Below are 16086 nucleotides of genomic sequence, written 5' to 3'. Positions count from 1 at the left end.
TATTGCTCCTATATGTATTGTTGGATATGAAATGTCAGGTACAAATCTGAGCTCTGGGACATGCAAAATGTGAGGAAAAAAAGTCAAATGTACATAAAAGCAATTCTGAAGCCAATTTTCACCCCTAAGAGATGTTTGGGAAGGGCAGACATTAGTTCAAGAAACACCAGTAACAGACAAATATCAGCAAAAACAGGCTGAGCAAGTGATGAAAGGCATGCACATGAGTGCAGGGGCAGCAAGTCCTTAAGGGAAGGAAGGGAAACATGGGACTTCAGCTCAGGAACACTTGCTAGCTTTGCCAACAGCAGATAAATTGAAACAAGCCAAAAAGACTTGAGAAGAAGCCCTGTGTAAGGCAGCTTTGGCATTATTAAGCTTATCTTGGGAGCAGACCGAAAACAAGGGACAGAATGTCAATTAATTTGAGCATGAAAATTCATCGGCAAAGCAACTAGAGGAAGGCAGGGAGAACACCACAGATGGTTGTCAGCAGGAAATGGATTTTTCTGCACAGACCTAGGACCTTACGGCCCTTTTCACTTCTATTGTTTAAGGATTCTGCTCAGTGTAGGACAATTTGGGGTGGTTGAAAGCTGTCTTACAGAGCAATAATTGGTGCTCTGAACAAAGAAGAAAACTGAACAGAGTCAGCATGGGCTGAGCAATGCTGGGAGGCGAATGGACTCACACACGTTGCCTTTGCTGTGCAGGCTGCAGCAGGGCTGGTTCCCACTCCCTGCAAAATGCTGCTCTTGTTCCCCTAAACGCTGTAGTTGCCATTGCTGCTGCAAGCAGGGGTACCTGGGGCTAGGCACAGCCCGCTCTTCAGACCACGAGGAAAGCGCTTGGTTTGACTTCGAACTCAACCTGTAGCAAGGGATCTGGGGTTCAGGCCATAGGGATGCTCACAAACTTATGTCTGGCTGCCTAGCACTGCAGGTAATTGGTCAGCTGGGAATCACACATGCACATCCAGGATGAACCATTTTATGTACACCTAACAGCCAGGGTGTGTAGCCAGGGGAGCTTCAGAAACGCTGTTTGCTTCAGGAAAATATATCAGTGACAGAAGTCGGCTAAAGCTCATTTCACTCATCATCATTAAATCCAAGAGAACACAGTCTCCTCTGCTTTGATTTTTTTTCCTGCCCAGACACTGAATTCAGTCCTGCTGACAGCTGCTGGACATCGCACACCTCCCAGGGAAGGAGGTGCAGGGACAAGGCTGTGACCCGGCTGTCCAGCGGCCCTGGTGGATCTTGCTCATCCCTCACCGACACAGGCAGCACTGACCTGCAAAAGGGGCTGCAGTAGCCCAAAGGCTGTGAACATCTGCGCTTTTGTGAGCGTGCAGCAGCAAGGAGCTATCCCGCACATGTGCCAGCGTGGCTGGGGTTGGACACCGCCCCAGGGGACGGGGTCCCTTTTGGGTCTGGCACATTGGTGAGGCACCAGCACCGACCTCAGCCCTGGCACGTTCCCCCGAAACACCGACTGCTCCAGGAGGGTGGGATCCTGCAGCACACGGTGCACAGGCCCGAAGCAGAGCCCACCAGCCACCACACCATGCCTGTGTGCAGCAGCAAGGGCAGCGAGCACCGCCCGGCCCCCCTGCGGCCCCGGTTGGATTTTGCAGTGTTTAGCACTGCAGAGACCTCATTTATTTCAAAGCCTCAGGTGCTGCTGTAATGCAATTGCTAACAAACTCCTCTAGAACACGTACAACCAAAATAAAGAGCAGCACTTAACCCCGACACGCTTTCCTGATCATGCACAACTCCCTTCCCTTCCGCCCTGCCAGCTCTCCTCCTCTCGCTGCGTAACTGCAGCCACTAATCATGGTCATGGTCCTGAGCCAGCAGCAAACCCTCCGCTAGCTCCTCCCAGTCAGTCTCGAAGCCCTCAGGGCAATATTTTAACATTTCCCCTACCGTTCTCACTTGATTTCTGTAGAATATTTACACTGGTTTCCTCTGGAGGGCCATTCTAAACAGCAGTGCTCTATATTTACACTTAGCATGCACTTTAAGGAACTCGCTACGCTTGAGATGTGCCTGCGCACGCACAGGGATGCTCCTGCAGGAGCAGAGCTGCCACAAGATGCTCTCCCTCAGACTGCCAGTACATCACCCTACGCGAGCCCCTGCCAAAGGGGTGCACCTCCCCCAGGGCAGCAGGGAAGCACCTCAAGGGCAGCCGGATGGCAAAGCAGGAGCAGTTCCGAGGGCTCAGCACTTTGCCCCACCGGGAGAGCCCCATCCCAGCAGTGAAGGCGTGCTTGCATCACCCATTGGCACAGCACACACAGGGTCCCACCGCAACTGGCAGGGCAACCTGGATGCTCCCAAACACTCAGCGGCACAGGAGCAGATGTCTTCTGTCTGAATACACCCGGAGAGCCTGGCAGCATTTATCTGCCAGCTAGTTACAAGCCAGGTCAAACCCTTTGGAAATTGAAGATGCAGATATAATAAACTCTGAAGGAATTTTGATTCCCAACAAACAACTTGAAGCATTGCCTTAATACAAGTGTTAATAGTTCCACACTATTAGTGCAACCCTTCCCAGGAAAACCAGGGGAGCAGTGCTGCCATCTCACACCCACCTGCCATGACATTAGTTTTTACGCTAACACAAGTCATCAGGGATGACATCTACCTTATAATGAAAGATGCCCTTTTAGCGAGTTGTTCGTGCTGTCGTACTACTGCAGTACAGCCATTTCCAGCACAGCCAAATTGCTTCCCATTTCTCTTCCTTCGGCTGCAGGTCAGCATCTCCGCCAACCCCCCCACCCCCCTCCCCACCCCCTTGACCAGCTACTTCTGCTTTTCACTGAGCCATCTCTTTTGGGATCTGCACCCCTTTACAGCAAATGAAAACTCAACTAGAATAACTCTGGACCACCTGTTCCTCTTCTCCAGCCCCCCACACCACTCTTTGCAAGGCTCCACAGCCTCTGCCTGCGGCAAGCAGATGCTCGGGGCCTGGCACAGGGCTGGGGCAGTTCCTGCAGCCGTGGCTCCGGCAGAGCCCCACTGAGAGCCGCCCGCACCGTGTGCCATTGCCATCACACCGCCACGCCACGTGCAGCTCGGCAGCCACACTCACCACTCCGACTTCAAAGGTGCTTTTCTCTCCTTACAGTGGAGTGCTGGGAGTTTTTGTTCCTGCTCGTCGTTTAGGCCCTACGTGGCTGGTGGAGGAAATTTTAATTAAAAGCTGTTCTGCTTTTATGTCCAACATGCTTCAATGGGAAACGCATCCTTCTGATGCCTGAATTGCCTACTTAGTATTTCTTACACCTTCTAAGCAGCTGGTGCAAGGCAGCACTAGAATTAGGATCATGAGCTCGATGGAAGCCGTGTGGTGTGGCTACAAAATCCTCTGCTCCTCTGTTAACACTGCTAATTATAGCGATGGCTGGAGTCCAGCCGATGGCCTAGGAAAACAAGTCGTTAGGCCTAGAGATTAGGGAAAATGTGCTAAAACCTATCCAGGCATCTCCTAGCGGGTGGCTCGCTGTCTTCTGCAACCAGTGTTTCATCTAGGGACACTAGAAAGTGTCTCAAATAAAGTGTCTCAAATAAAGGACCATTTCCCTGCAGAGCCAGGAAAAGACACTTCATAAATTACAGCATAGTGGAGTTTGCAGAAAAACATGCACTCACTTGTTTTGCAGGATTTTTTTTTTTTAAATAACAAATAGCTGCCTGGTTGCTTTGTCTTTCTTGTGCACAAAAATACACATGTGAGAAGCGTTTAAACAGGAGAAAAATTGTCTTCCTTTAGGAAAAATGGCATTTAGAATATTTAGGCTTAGAAAACACGTTAGAGCATGATGCTTTCCAGGCTGCCACGTTTCCACGAGTGCTCATCACAGCAGCAGTGCTCCAGCCTCAGCGTGTTTGCAGGGTGTGAGAACATCCTGGGTCCCCGAGGTTTTGCAGCTCAACCCGTGCAGCCACAGAGCTCCCCCCAGTTACCGACCCACTGGTCTCCCCCCATGCTTGCAGGAGCCCCCAGCTGGGCTCCAAACCCCCGTACAGGTCCGCATGCTGCAGGCAGCACCCAGGAACACACCAGCACAGCCAAGCAGCTCCTTAATACGTGCAGCCCAACGCTTTGTGACACTTCGCTCAAGACCTTCACACTGTTTACAAATTCTGAGGAACACCTTGAGTCACTTCTGGCATGGACTTATGATTTATTTTAAAGAAAAATGGGACAGAGCGTGCGGGTCTGTGTTTAATGTGGAAAGGAATTTGGAAATGAAAAGTCACCTGGCATGAAAGATTGCAGGGCAAACGTAAAAGCAGCAAACCTTGGGGTTGGTCTCAAATATCCGTATAATAGGGTATGTGTAAGGAAAAAAACCACTCAGGGTTGTAAGGTTTAGTAACGCAGCTCATTTTTACCCAATCAACAACATAATTGTAATTTTCTGGAGCAAATTGCCTCTAACTCCCTTTTCTGAAGGGGAGGGCAGCACAAAGGGAACACGGGCTGGGGCAGCGCTGCTGAGCCCACCCATCCCCAAGCCCCGGCTGGGTGGGTGGGTGCTGCCCACTGCCCCCACAGCCCCTAGCAGCTCGGGGGCAGCCGCAGCACCCGATGAGGGCTCCGCACCTTGCAGAAGTTCCTGCAGAGACCAGCAGGAGGGGAGGGACGGGGAAGGGGTGCGTGCTGTGCCGGCACCTGCTGGGGAGGCACAAGGACCCACGGGCACGAAGCAGGCAGTAGTAGGACAGGAAAACCTTTGATGTGAAAGATGCAGAGAACAGCAGGCTGTCTGGCTGCCTGAGAAGGCTGCCCACAAACCAGGCTTCCCCAGTCTGCCCGGCAGCATGGAAAAACTCCTCACTGCTCCATCAGGAGCTCCGGCATAGCACATTTTGAACTAATCTCAGTACAATTGCCTTCTATAAAACTAAGCCCTACCTTCTGTTTCAGCACTTAGAGCACAAACGCAAATTATTTTTCAAGATTGAGAAGAAATACTTGAAGATGAAAGGCTCACAGAGGTACCCAGGACTGCATTGCCATTCTGTAGCAGCGTTCCTTGTTCCAGTTAAAGCAGAAGATACCACGCTTTAATTCCTACAGATTAGCATAAAGAGAGGCAGCGAGCACATCTCTGCACAGGCTCATCGCTGGGCTCCATCTCCTCTGCCTCACAGGGGTGATTTCCTCCTGTGCTGTCAGCCCGCACACCAGCTCCAAATGGAGAACGTTATACAGGCATGGGGGGCGTCTGTTCATCTTTTTTAGCCTTTGGGAAGTGAAAGACTTTTGATAAGAAGAAAATGTAATAGCTGTCATGTTTCAGACATGAATCAAGCAATAAATACCAACACAAAGATTAATGTTCAGGTTGGGATGGAAATATTTCCATCCTAGAATCAAAACAAAGGGAGGAAACGATAACTGCAGCAGAGCGTAACCCTTCTCAGATCAGGGGATACGTTACTACGCAACCAGAGCCATAAAAGCCAGGAGCCCCAGCACCAGGCAGGACTGCGGATGTCCCAGGCCAGCCCGGGACAGGCTCACGGCCTGCGCTCAGCCCAGGCTGGTGTCGAGGCAGAGCTCAGGAGCTCGTCGCAGAGGCTGCTGTGTTAGCACCACAGCAGCCAGAGAGCTGGAAAAGGAGCAGAGGAAAGCGAGGAAGGTTTTCTTCAGGCTGTGCACATGGGGGGCAGCAAACCAGCCCTGTAGAGCAGGGAGACGGGAAGGCTGGAGGATGTTTTGCCTCTGATCTAGGTTTGCTGTCGTGAACAGCCTTTAGTTTTTCTATGCATTAGCTCCTCATTTACCTAATGAGGATCCTTCTCCCCTCTGCCCTGCCCAGCAAGGTAGGGCAAGCTAATTAGCAGAATAACCTTTCCCAACACATCTGCTCAGAGCCTCAGACTTGAGTTGCGCTTGGATTGCAACCACAGGAGGAGCTTCCCCCTCTTGTTTTCACAGCAGAGAGATTCCAGTGCTAACTGATTATTTAATTCTTGGATGCCCCTGTACTAACAAACGTTCCCTCCCAGCAGAGGGAATCATGATACAAGCACCCCATTCCTTCCATTCCTTCGGTATGGGCAGTTCCAGGTGCTAAACCAAGCACACCTCTGACCGACTACAAAGCAGCCCCTCGAACTAACAGGGGCACCACAGACACAAAGCACCGCTCACATACACCAGCTCCCAAATACATCCCCTGCCAAATGGAATAGGTAGAAGAACATGAGAAAACCCTCAGGAAACTGCACCAAGTAATAGAAATACAGAAAAAAGACTACTCACACACCAGGCAAGCAACAAGCCCCCTTCCACCATCCTCTCTCCAACACCTGCCCAGGGCTGCCCCTGCTGTATCTTTATCCCCTCTGGGGCAGCAGGTGAAACCACCAAACCCGCTCAGCTCCCACTGCCTCCTTAAAGCCCAATTGGAGGCTCACTGCCAGCAGCTGTGAGCCTTCTGGCCATTACGAAAGGTGTTCACCGTTTTAACCTGTTCCTGCCCAACATTTTGCGAGGTTTCACCCCTGCTTGCCCCAAATCTGACTGTTCAGCAGCGATCAATGCCCACGGCCCAAGCTCGGCAGCCTGGTGAGCCCCCCGCAGAGCAGGGCAGGTCCCGGCTGAGGCTCTGGGGCTGGCCCTGCCTCGGGGCTGGGGCTCATGGGGGGGCCCATAGGGCCAGACATGGGTGGTCTGTGCACCCCCCGCACCCCGTCTGCATCCTCACCTCCAGCAGTGCCTCCGTGTGAGGCTGCCTGCGGCGAGCCCCCGGTGCCGGGGAGCCGAGCGAACGGCTGCTCGGAGGTGGGCTGGGCACCTCAGAGCCAGACACTGGCTCCAGGTCTTCTTTGGTACGCAGAAAAAAGGCAGATAGTTTGAAAGGCTCAGCCATTATCCTTCAGGACAATAACACAATAATTAAAAGCACCCTACGCAGTCCATTTTCCTCCTAGACCTTGGAAGAATATAATAGGCAGGAGAACAATTACCAGGACCCTTTTCTTCTAGCCCCAAAAGAGCCTCACGACTGACAGAGACTTGAAAGCTTAGAGCTGTGCTCTCAGGGAGAAGACGAAACGCTGCTCAGAATATAGATTTGGTGCCAGATGGGAATTACCGCCCTGATCCATCCTCCTCTGTCACTGGAGTCTGTGTTGCTCTGTGGGCTAAATGGAAGTGAATACAGCTACTTTCCCTGTCTTGGGGGAAAAAATGACATTCCATTTTGTCTCCAAAAAATACACATTATTTAACTTATAAAATATTTAATCTACGTAATTAATCCTCTCATGACAGCGCTTTGCACATTTTTGCTGGCAATCCATACTTTGAATGGCCTATAGTTATAGCTAACTTTGTTTCCTTTTTCTCATGAAATTAATCAAAGGCTTGTATTCTAAATTATTCAGGAACTGAACGAAGCCTGCTTTCTGTGGCTTGCAGCAAGAAAACTCCTATTTCTTTCCCGTGCCAGCAGTACGGCAATGCAATTTTCCAGGGGGAGCACCACGAGCAGAGCTGCACCGCACCGTGCGCTGCCCACGGCAGCGAGCCCCCAGGTCCCAGGGGCAGCCGAGGCTGAGCGACTGCTGGACATGGCCTCACACGGGTCCTCTGCCTCGTGGAGAGAGCAGCAGCTCCAAATCCCCGAGGTTCCCATGTACTGGCCAAGTGGAAGCGGCCTTTTGCAGAAGCCGAGCCCCTGCAGCTCCCAGGTGCCGCCCGCCAGCGCACCGAGCTCTCCAGCAGACAGTTTGGGTGCCTCACACCTAGCATCTTCCATCGAGAGCTTGAAAGGCAGTTTCTTCACGCAGACCACAAGAAAGCGGATCTCTCACAAACCTCCTGCCCGATTTGGAGCCCTGAACACCCCGCAAAGCCTGCACCTGCAGGGCTCCAGGGCTGGCGAGCCCACACCTCCCGCTTGACCTGCCCCGTGCCAGCGTGCCAGCCACTTCTGCCGTTGTCCCCTTCAGCTCGTGTCACACCATGTGTTTGTGTGATTTCAAAGGGTTTGATTTGCATTTGGTCCCCTCTGGTGCTGGTGTTCCTAAAGCTGGCCAGAGCCTCGTCTCCCACCGCAGCTGAGCTGCAGGAGAAACCTGATCAGAGGCTTGGCGAGGTTTTGAAGTCCTTTATCAACACTTGCTCTTCTCAGCTCCTGGATGTGCATAAGGCTCTTGCTGGATTCAGAGTTCAGCCCCTTTGAAGTTTTCACCTCCAGGGCTTATTTTTTCAGCAGAAAATTCTCAATATCACTTGTGGAGGAGCCATATGGAGAGTCTCACTGCAAGGGAGACACACTTGCTGTTTCGCTAAGGAAGAGCTGCATATGAATTTCCTGACATCCTTTTATTTTTCTTATCTGAAATTCTTTCTTCTTTCTGTGAGCAGCCCCCACCGGCAGCCACCCAGGAGCCTGCTGTCTCCTCAGGCTCTTGCCCAGCACCACGCAGGATTTAGCGACTCCGCTGAGTGCCAGCAGCGAGCTGCAGTTCCGCGGCGGGGCCCTGGCAGGAGCTTTCTGCAAGATGCAGAACATCACCGCTCCCCCACGCGGGCTCCCAGGAAGCTCCAGACCTCGCAGCCTCTGTCCCCTCCTGCCTGACTAATCCTGTTCTCCGGGAAATCAATTGTGAGCACTCAGTACAGAAAGGAGACCCAAAGGGGGTTGGCAGTTCATTAACTGTGCCCAAGAAAATGTCCTTGCCTGCCCTTAACCTTCAGGCTTTAGTTTGGAAGTCGCTATTTGTTACCAAACACCATTGGCAAGTTGATAGAGAACTCTATTTTCTGGCTGCTGCACTGCCCAGTGGTCTGTCAGCTGCTGGCACTTCAAGAAATGCATCCCAGAGCAGACCTGACTCGACTCGCATCAAGAAAAGGGGCAGGGGTTTGTTAGAAAGCACTCCCAGCAAGCAGCTAGTTGTAACAGCGACAAATCCTGTAAGAAAACCTGAGGAGTAAACAGAAAGCATTAGTCATGGTGTTGGGAGCCAGCAGCTGTGTTGGCAGAATACAGTGAAGTTTCAGTCTCCTGTATTGTTAATGAGCTCAAAAATTCATAGACAAAAAAAAACCAACATATATATATTTTAAAGCAACCCCATAAAATGAAGCATACTCTCCTGTACAGAGTTCAGTGTAAACCGAACAGCTTTGCACGGCACAGTTTTAATGCATCAAAGCATTCGGTGCTGTGATACAGATACAGGAAGTCTGTTAATGATGAAGCAAACATCGTGAGCATCATTGTTAATCAGGTTCTACGGATTTATGAAACAAATATACATGCTTATCTTGTTTAATATTATTTTCCAGTTGGAACCTTATTTTAATACAGATACCCTGAAATTATACCATTCATAAATAATGCAAGCAATAAAACCCTTCCCTTACCCCCTGGCACATACAAATGCAACATTAAATGTGGATTTACAAAAAATGATAGAACTTTGGGTTTAAAACTGAAAGCAAGTAAAAGATGCCAACTACCATGAGACCTGGTGGCAATCCAAGGAAGACACTCAGCTTCCAGGCTCCGAGTCACAAACAAGCATTTATTTTTTAGGTGAGAAGCCATGCCCTCATTTTTGTGCTTGGAGCTATATCACGGGGTCATGTTTGGCTTTGGGCACGCGACACGGCCAGCAGGGTGCGGGTGCTGAAGGAAGCTTTACCTGCTTGGAGCACGGAGCTCTGATGGCACCAAGTGAAACAGCACGTGCCAGGGAGGATCCAGAGCTCCTGATCCTAAGGCACGAGTGGAATACCTGACCTGGCTTCACATCCGAGCCCATCAGGAACAATCCCCACTGCTGAGCACTGATAAGACTCCCAGCTCTGCGAGCTCTGGCTTTTAGCAGCTACATCTGCACAGAGGCTCATGGAAGTTATCCCCCCCTGCTTTGCCCTCTGAGTTTTCTTGGGTTTCAGAAAGCTCCCAGGTCACCAGCGAGATGCTCGTGGACAACAGGGGCCCAGGAGCTGCTTGCGGGGATGCTCCGCATGGAGGGGGCTGGAGGCTCAGGCACTGCGGCTGCTCTGGCTGGGTGAGGATCCGCCTGTGCTTCAACTCATTTGCTGTGCATCTTCTACATAATTCATACCTCAGAGATTGCTGAAAATCAGGACCAATAAATAAGGCAGTAAAATTTGTATTTTTGGTCTGGTTATTGCAAGGCAGAACACATCTAAAAGAAAAGCATCGTGCCCCTCTCTGTTGGATTTGGTAAAAATCTAACCACAGGCAGAATTGCGTTTCCAACCAGTAAAAGACAATTGCCTTTTTCCGTTCAAATTTTTGGAAGAACTGATGTGTCTTTTGTGCTCAGAATGCTGGGACTAGTTTTAATGAGATTGGGAGAAGGAAAGAAAAGAATCTATGACCTGTGGGGCCTTTTGCAGGCTCAGAACAGACTCGGAGACGGCACAGGCAGAAATGCCAATTAGGTTCCCTACAGTCTTATCTCCTGCCTGGGTTCTTCCCCTGCTGCACATTTTCCAGTAGTTTCTAGTAATTTCTCCAGGCAGCTTTCAGTGTCTCAAGCACGAGCAAGACACCGCTGCATATCCAGGTGCTTGCACACCCAAGCATCCCCAGCTCTGCCTGCCAGCGGCTGCCCACCTGCGCGTGTCCCTGCCTCTGCCCCTTTTGGCCTGCTCGCTTTCTTCCCAGCGCTGGCAGACCCCAAGTGCCCGTTACAAGCATGTGTGCGTGAATGTCCACGTGCACAGGACTGTGTGCATGTGCTGCCCCCGGCCCTGCCCTGCTCAGCCTGGCAGCTCGGAGCAGCGCTGCAGGGCGGGCGGCAGGCTGGCGCGGGGCCGCGGGGGATTTGAGCCCGCTGCGCAGGAGAACGATGCTGACAAAACGCAGTCATCACGCGGGGCTGAGCCTGCTCCGCCAGCAAACAAGGGAAGAAAATAGGCTCAGTGGCTCAGATAAACCCCAGAGCCTGCATTTGAATTTACAACGAGCTGCTCAGCGGAGCTCAATCTGTCAAGCACCATGTCCCATTAAGATGAAAATGTGAAGGTCTCAGCAGAGCTGACAGACAACCTCTCGCTCTCTTCTCTTAGAGGATGCTTGTGAGGCTGGTGCCCAGGCTGCTCCCAGCAGGACAGTTCCTATCCCAGACATTTCCCCGACAGAGGCCACTGCTTAACAGGCTGCATACTCCTTTCTTGTTTGCATGTTCATTCCTTGTTTTCGTATTAATTCCCAGCTCACCAGACCCGTACATGCTTGTGCCCCAATGCTCCTTGCCCACAGTGTGTTGCTCGGTGCAGGGTGTGTGGGGTGAAGCCCTCACGTCCCCAGTGAAATACGTGGGCAGGGATGGGTCTGCTGCTTCCCACCCGTGTAACCAGGCAAAAGAGGGCACAGCTGGGCCACATCCATCCTCGCTGTGCAGGACACTCGGAGCTTTGGGTTCACCCACAGCAGCGCGTTGAGTCCCGTCTCTCTCCCCCGACTGTTGCTTTGTTGCTGTTGGAAAATCCTAAGTGAATGCAGCTCTCTGCCACAAACAGGAAAAAAAAAAAAACCACTTTGCTGTTTCCTGTCCCTGTTATAAGAAGCAAATGCCTCATATTCTCCCCTGCTCAGGTGCATGTTGTAGAGATAACACTTTGCGGAGCTGCCTTGCTGTAGTTCAGAGGTGCCACTGGAGACAGATCCTGTGGCAAGCTGTGTTTAGCTCAAGTTTTGACTTTGAAAAGGACGCCTGTCCTTGTGTGACGAGCCAGAAGACCTGTGCTCTCTTTCTGCAAGCCCACCAACCCTTCCTGCTGCCCACCCAGGCGTGGCGGGGATGTGCTCCTCACCCCTCCCTTGCCGTGTGTTTTGGCTACTGCAAGCAGTGAATATTTGCAAAGCATTGCGTGTTTGTTGAAATATTCTCTCTGGATCAAAGCTCGGTATTTCTTGGCTTCTCCACTCTTTCTGAGCTGCCTTCTGCTCACTGTTACATTATTGCCTTCCCTTCCTAGGTTGTTAGTAGGACTGAGCAGCTTTTGTTTATTGGTCGGGTTTCCTATTCCCTACAGCCCACTGAAGTGCCTCGGCCTCTCTCATACCTTTCCCTTTGCCTCTCCACAAATGAGTCTCATTGCAGCGGGGATGGAGGAAACCAGCAATTTCTCTTTCTTGGCATTAGATTTACTGGAGTCTAAAAACACCCACAAACTATCTTTATGGGAAAAGCTTTGACGCTGTGTTCTGAAAAGAAACTGAAAAGCCAGGTTCCATGGAAAGAAGAAATAAACAAACAACCCCACCTTGTTCTCATTCTGCTTTCAGAACTCAGGAGACAACTGTTCTGGATGGCACAGGAAAGGTCCACAGTGCTGTGCTGCTTTCTGGGGCAAAATCCCCGCGCTTGGGTCCCCGAGGCACCAAGCAAGGGCTTCCCCTTGGTGCGGGGCCACCTGGGAGCAGCACCCGGGGCAGTGGGGCCCAAGGGTGCCCAAGGGTGCTCAGGAGCCGCCGTGGTGCTGCTGCCGGAGCCCAGCTGCAGAGGGACGGCCCCACGCTGCTCCCTTGCTTTTCTGGGGAAAAATGAAGTGGCCTTGCCAGCAGCCGCCAGTTCTTATTGAATTCAGAATCAATAGTGCATCAAGTGGCGTGGGATGTTATTAATCAGAAAATTGGCATGAAGGACCAGGAGGTAATAACGCTGCAGCGAGCCCGCTCTTTTCTTGTGGAGTAGCTGCGCGTGGGCCTGGGCTGCGCTCGGGGCCTGCCTCTCAGCTGCCGGGCAGACAAGGCAAACCACTGCCTGCTGGCACTACAAAAGCCAGCTGCTCCCGGTTATTTTCCTGTCATTGTGATTGCAACCTGCGGCAAAATACTGTATTGCATTTCCTCAACCTCAGAAGAAAGCATGTAAAAGTTGGAGAAAAAGAAGGCGCAGATATTTTTGGGTCAAAACCACTGTAGAAAAAATACGGAGCATCCTGCCAGCCCTGTAAAGAGCATGCAGTGGCTTCTCCCATTCCTTCACTGAAGCCAGACCACAGCCAACAACTCTTTCACCTGGCTGCTGCCGAGGTCTCACCAGATGGCACAGCGGGTGGCTGCAGCCCGTTGTTGAAGCTGCCCAAAAACTCGTCCTGTGCCAGCAGCAGCTCCAGGCGCAGTGTGCCCGGGGCAGCCCCCTCAGCCTGCCTGCTCCATGCACCCAAAGACCCCATGCAGAGAAATCTCATGGCCACACGTGGACGTAAGCTGCCTCGTGCAGCACCCACGTGCCACCTCCGCCCAGCTCCCCAAGGCACAGCAGCATTTCCAGCAGGCAAGTGAGGTGTGCTCAGTGTCAGGGCTTATTATACACAGGCCTGCGACAGATAAGACACTCAGCTCTTAGAAGTTTTTCCATGATCTATTTTCAAAGATCTGAAACCTTTTCAGTTTTTTTCTCTCTTACATTTTTTTTTTAAATCTCTGCTTGCAGTACCTGTTCAGGGTCAACAGATTTAGTAGCATCTTTATAAAAATAACAGAATTTCTAAGCCTCTGAATTCATGCCGTACACAGTGTACCACAAAAAGGAAAATAACTTGAAAAGCATTAGAGCATGCTTTAATAAGCTCAGGTCTCTTGCCTGTGACCCCAAAAGCATGTTTATCTTTGGGCTTGTCTTGAGCAATCGCTATTCCACCACTACCTTAGGGTAAGTATGAATGCACGAATTTACAGCTGCAAATCCCATTTGACTGCATGTAATCTAATGGTTTACCATGGCAAAGAGGTTTGAAATTCTGCACCTGTCCTGCTTCTGCAAAGATGGGATTATGTTCTTATATAATTATTGCATCTTTGTTTCTAATTGGATTTCCAATACCATTTATTTTATCATGTGGCTAACCTGGATGTAACTTCTGAGTGAATTTATTAATCCTAATGATTTATTAAATTTGTGACAAATAAACAGATATGGGAATGGAGACAAACATACTATTGCACCCACTGAAGGGAGTGTTGGTTATATAAATGATGAAATTTTTCCCCAAATCATCTCTCCAGCTCTCACATATCTCCCCATAGCCCTAGGGAGTTAGTCTGTCACCAAAGGACCTTTGAATTATCGAAGCACTGCTTTCCTGCAGCCTTCCTGTCCTCCTGTGGCAACCTCTGGTGGCCTCACAGGCTCTCCCTGGTTCCCAGCAGAACGTTGCCTCCCTCCTGGAGGTTTCCTCTCCGTGACGGCCACAAGGCTGCAAGTGATGAGAGCTGAGACCCATAGCTCAGCACTGTGTGGCTGGAGACACTCCCTGGATATTGTGCTGCCATTTCTGAGAAAAATTGGACAAATCACCGGGAAAAAACATTTGGTAATTTAGCACATATTGTAAAATGGGGTCACGACAATACCTGATTCTGGGAAGTGATAAGCACAGGCACTTCTGTCGGAGAAAACCACAGGAAAAGCTAGTCAGGACTGGGGCTTTTGCTGTATTCCCAGCTAAGATCCCTCTTGCCATTCTGCTTCTTATTTAAGCTACATGTCTCTCTAATTTATTGCAGCTTGATTTGCCATCAGCTCATGGCCTGGCACTTTGAAGGTGTAGGCTGGCATTATAAAAGAAACTAAGTGGTTCAAGCTAATTGCTGAAATAGAGGGCTTTCAGTTCGATGTAGAAAACATTCACAAAACTATGAAAAATGTCTGCTTCGAGGTATAATTACACAGCAACAGATGGGATGTTTGTGTAGCTCAACTGTCAGAAGAGGGGCAAGTGGTACAACATGGGAGCTTTTAGCCTGGATCTGTAGCAAACAACCTGTCGGTTATCAAATGTGCAGTGTATGTGCATTCTGTGTGAAATTGCTTATTCCACACATTGCTCAGTTTGCTCATGGATACGGTAACTGTGCATTGCATTACAGCACCAAACGATACCTGCAGCTGGGTGTTTGTAAAATAGTAATGAATAAACCTCAAAAAATACAAAGTTTGTGCTTCCAAATCTCCCAAACTAGCAGCTTTTTACAGATGAGAAAGCAGAAAATTAAACGTTGTGTAATATCCAATACCTGTCAGGGAAAGTCGCAGCTCGGGAAGAGAAAGTGGTGCTGCAAGCCAGGGGCTGTGCATGGGAGGGATGTGCACCTCTGGTTTCTGGTCCCCACGCTCAACCTGGAATACCTAGAAAGAAGGAAAAAAAAAGACCTTTCTGGCAACTATGGGATGGTAGTCGGATCCCCTTTCAACTTCCTTCTCTGCTGCGTTACAAATAGATTCATGTTAAACCTGGCAGTTTATTGGTGTTCTCACTCAAACGAGCCATTCTGCCGCCTGGCCACGCTGACGTCTGCCAGCACGGGCACCTCGGCAGAGCGCGATGAGAGCAGAGACGAACCAGGAAGAGGGGCAACACCATGGAGAAGTGGCAGAAAACACCGCTCCTAATAATTAGCTTCTCCCCTACTTTCCTTTCCTTTTCTCTGCCAGTCAGATCTGTTCCTCTCCGTCGCAGGGACAGCCCTTCCTTCTCAGCAGAGGAGAGCCTTGGCCATCTGTCCTGATGGGAACAGCCTTGCCAGCAGCCCAGGAACCCCAGCGACCCTTCCAGTCCCCGGGCACTCAGCACAAACATCTAGCACAGAAAACAGCATCACCAAGAGCCTGCATCAGGCAGAAGGGGGTGGATTTCCTACTTTTAACATTCAAGCCACCAAGCTAACGCAGTGGGCGTTTGGGGCATTAACTCTTGGGTATTCTACAATAAAAGCTCAGTACAAGAGTTCTACCTACTCTGTAAAGCTATAGACATTTGTAAAGCTATAGACATTTGTAATTAAAATGTGTGATCTTTTCAAATGCATGACATAGTTTTTTAGGCAAATGCGTATTCTCCAGTTTGTAGGCTTTTCTCATTTTAAGCTTATACTGGCAGATCAAGCACACGGCAGTGAAGCTCTGTGATCAGTGCTACGGAAATTTCAGATGCTTTAGATCTCTTGGCTTCACTCAGGTTTATTTATTTATTCATGATGATATCTTCTTCTGGCAAGCTCTTGACCCTCCTTTTTCATAGCTTGCAGCAAAACTTCATCAACAA

The 16086-nt window shown here is 50.3% G+C and overlaps 1 protein-coding gene across 11 annotated transcripts in view; it reads right to left on the bottom strand.

Moving 5' to 3' along the window:
* Positions 1-3966: 3966 nt before the first annotated feature.
* The window catches only part of LOC136786944 (uncharacterized), a 197222-nt gene continuing 185102 nt past the window's right edge, over positions 3967-16086 (bottom strand). For 8 of the 11 annotated variants that reach the window (XR_010826577.1, XR_010826578.1, XM_066983095.1 and 5 more), the window contains 2 exons: positions 15059-15170; positions 3967-8974 (listed from right to left, as the gene is read on the bottom strand). The gene's annotated coding sequence lies outside the window, so the exon portion shown is untranslated. Of the gene's footprint in view, positions 8975-10547; positions 11541-11560; positions 14317-15058; positions 15171-16086 lie in introns of those variants that run through there. The other 3 variants (XM_066983097.1, XM_066983098.1, XM_066983099.1) reach the window with 2 other exon arrangements.

Source organism: Anser cygnoides, chromosome 25 (genome assembly GCF_040182565.1).
Source record: "Anser cygnoides isolate HZ-2024a breed goose chromosome 25, Taihu_goose_T2T_genome, whole genome shotgun sequence".
Lineage (NCBI taxonomy): Eukaryota > Metazoa > Chordata > Aves > Anseriformes > Anatidae > Anser > Anser cygnoides.
Note: the sequence above shows the minus strand (reverse complement) of the source record. Positions and strands in the feature narration are given on the sequence as shown.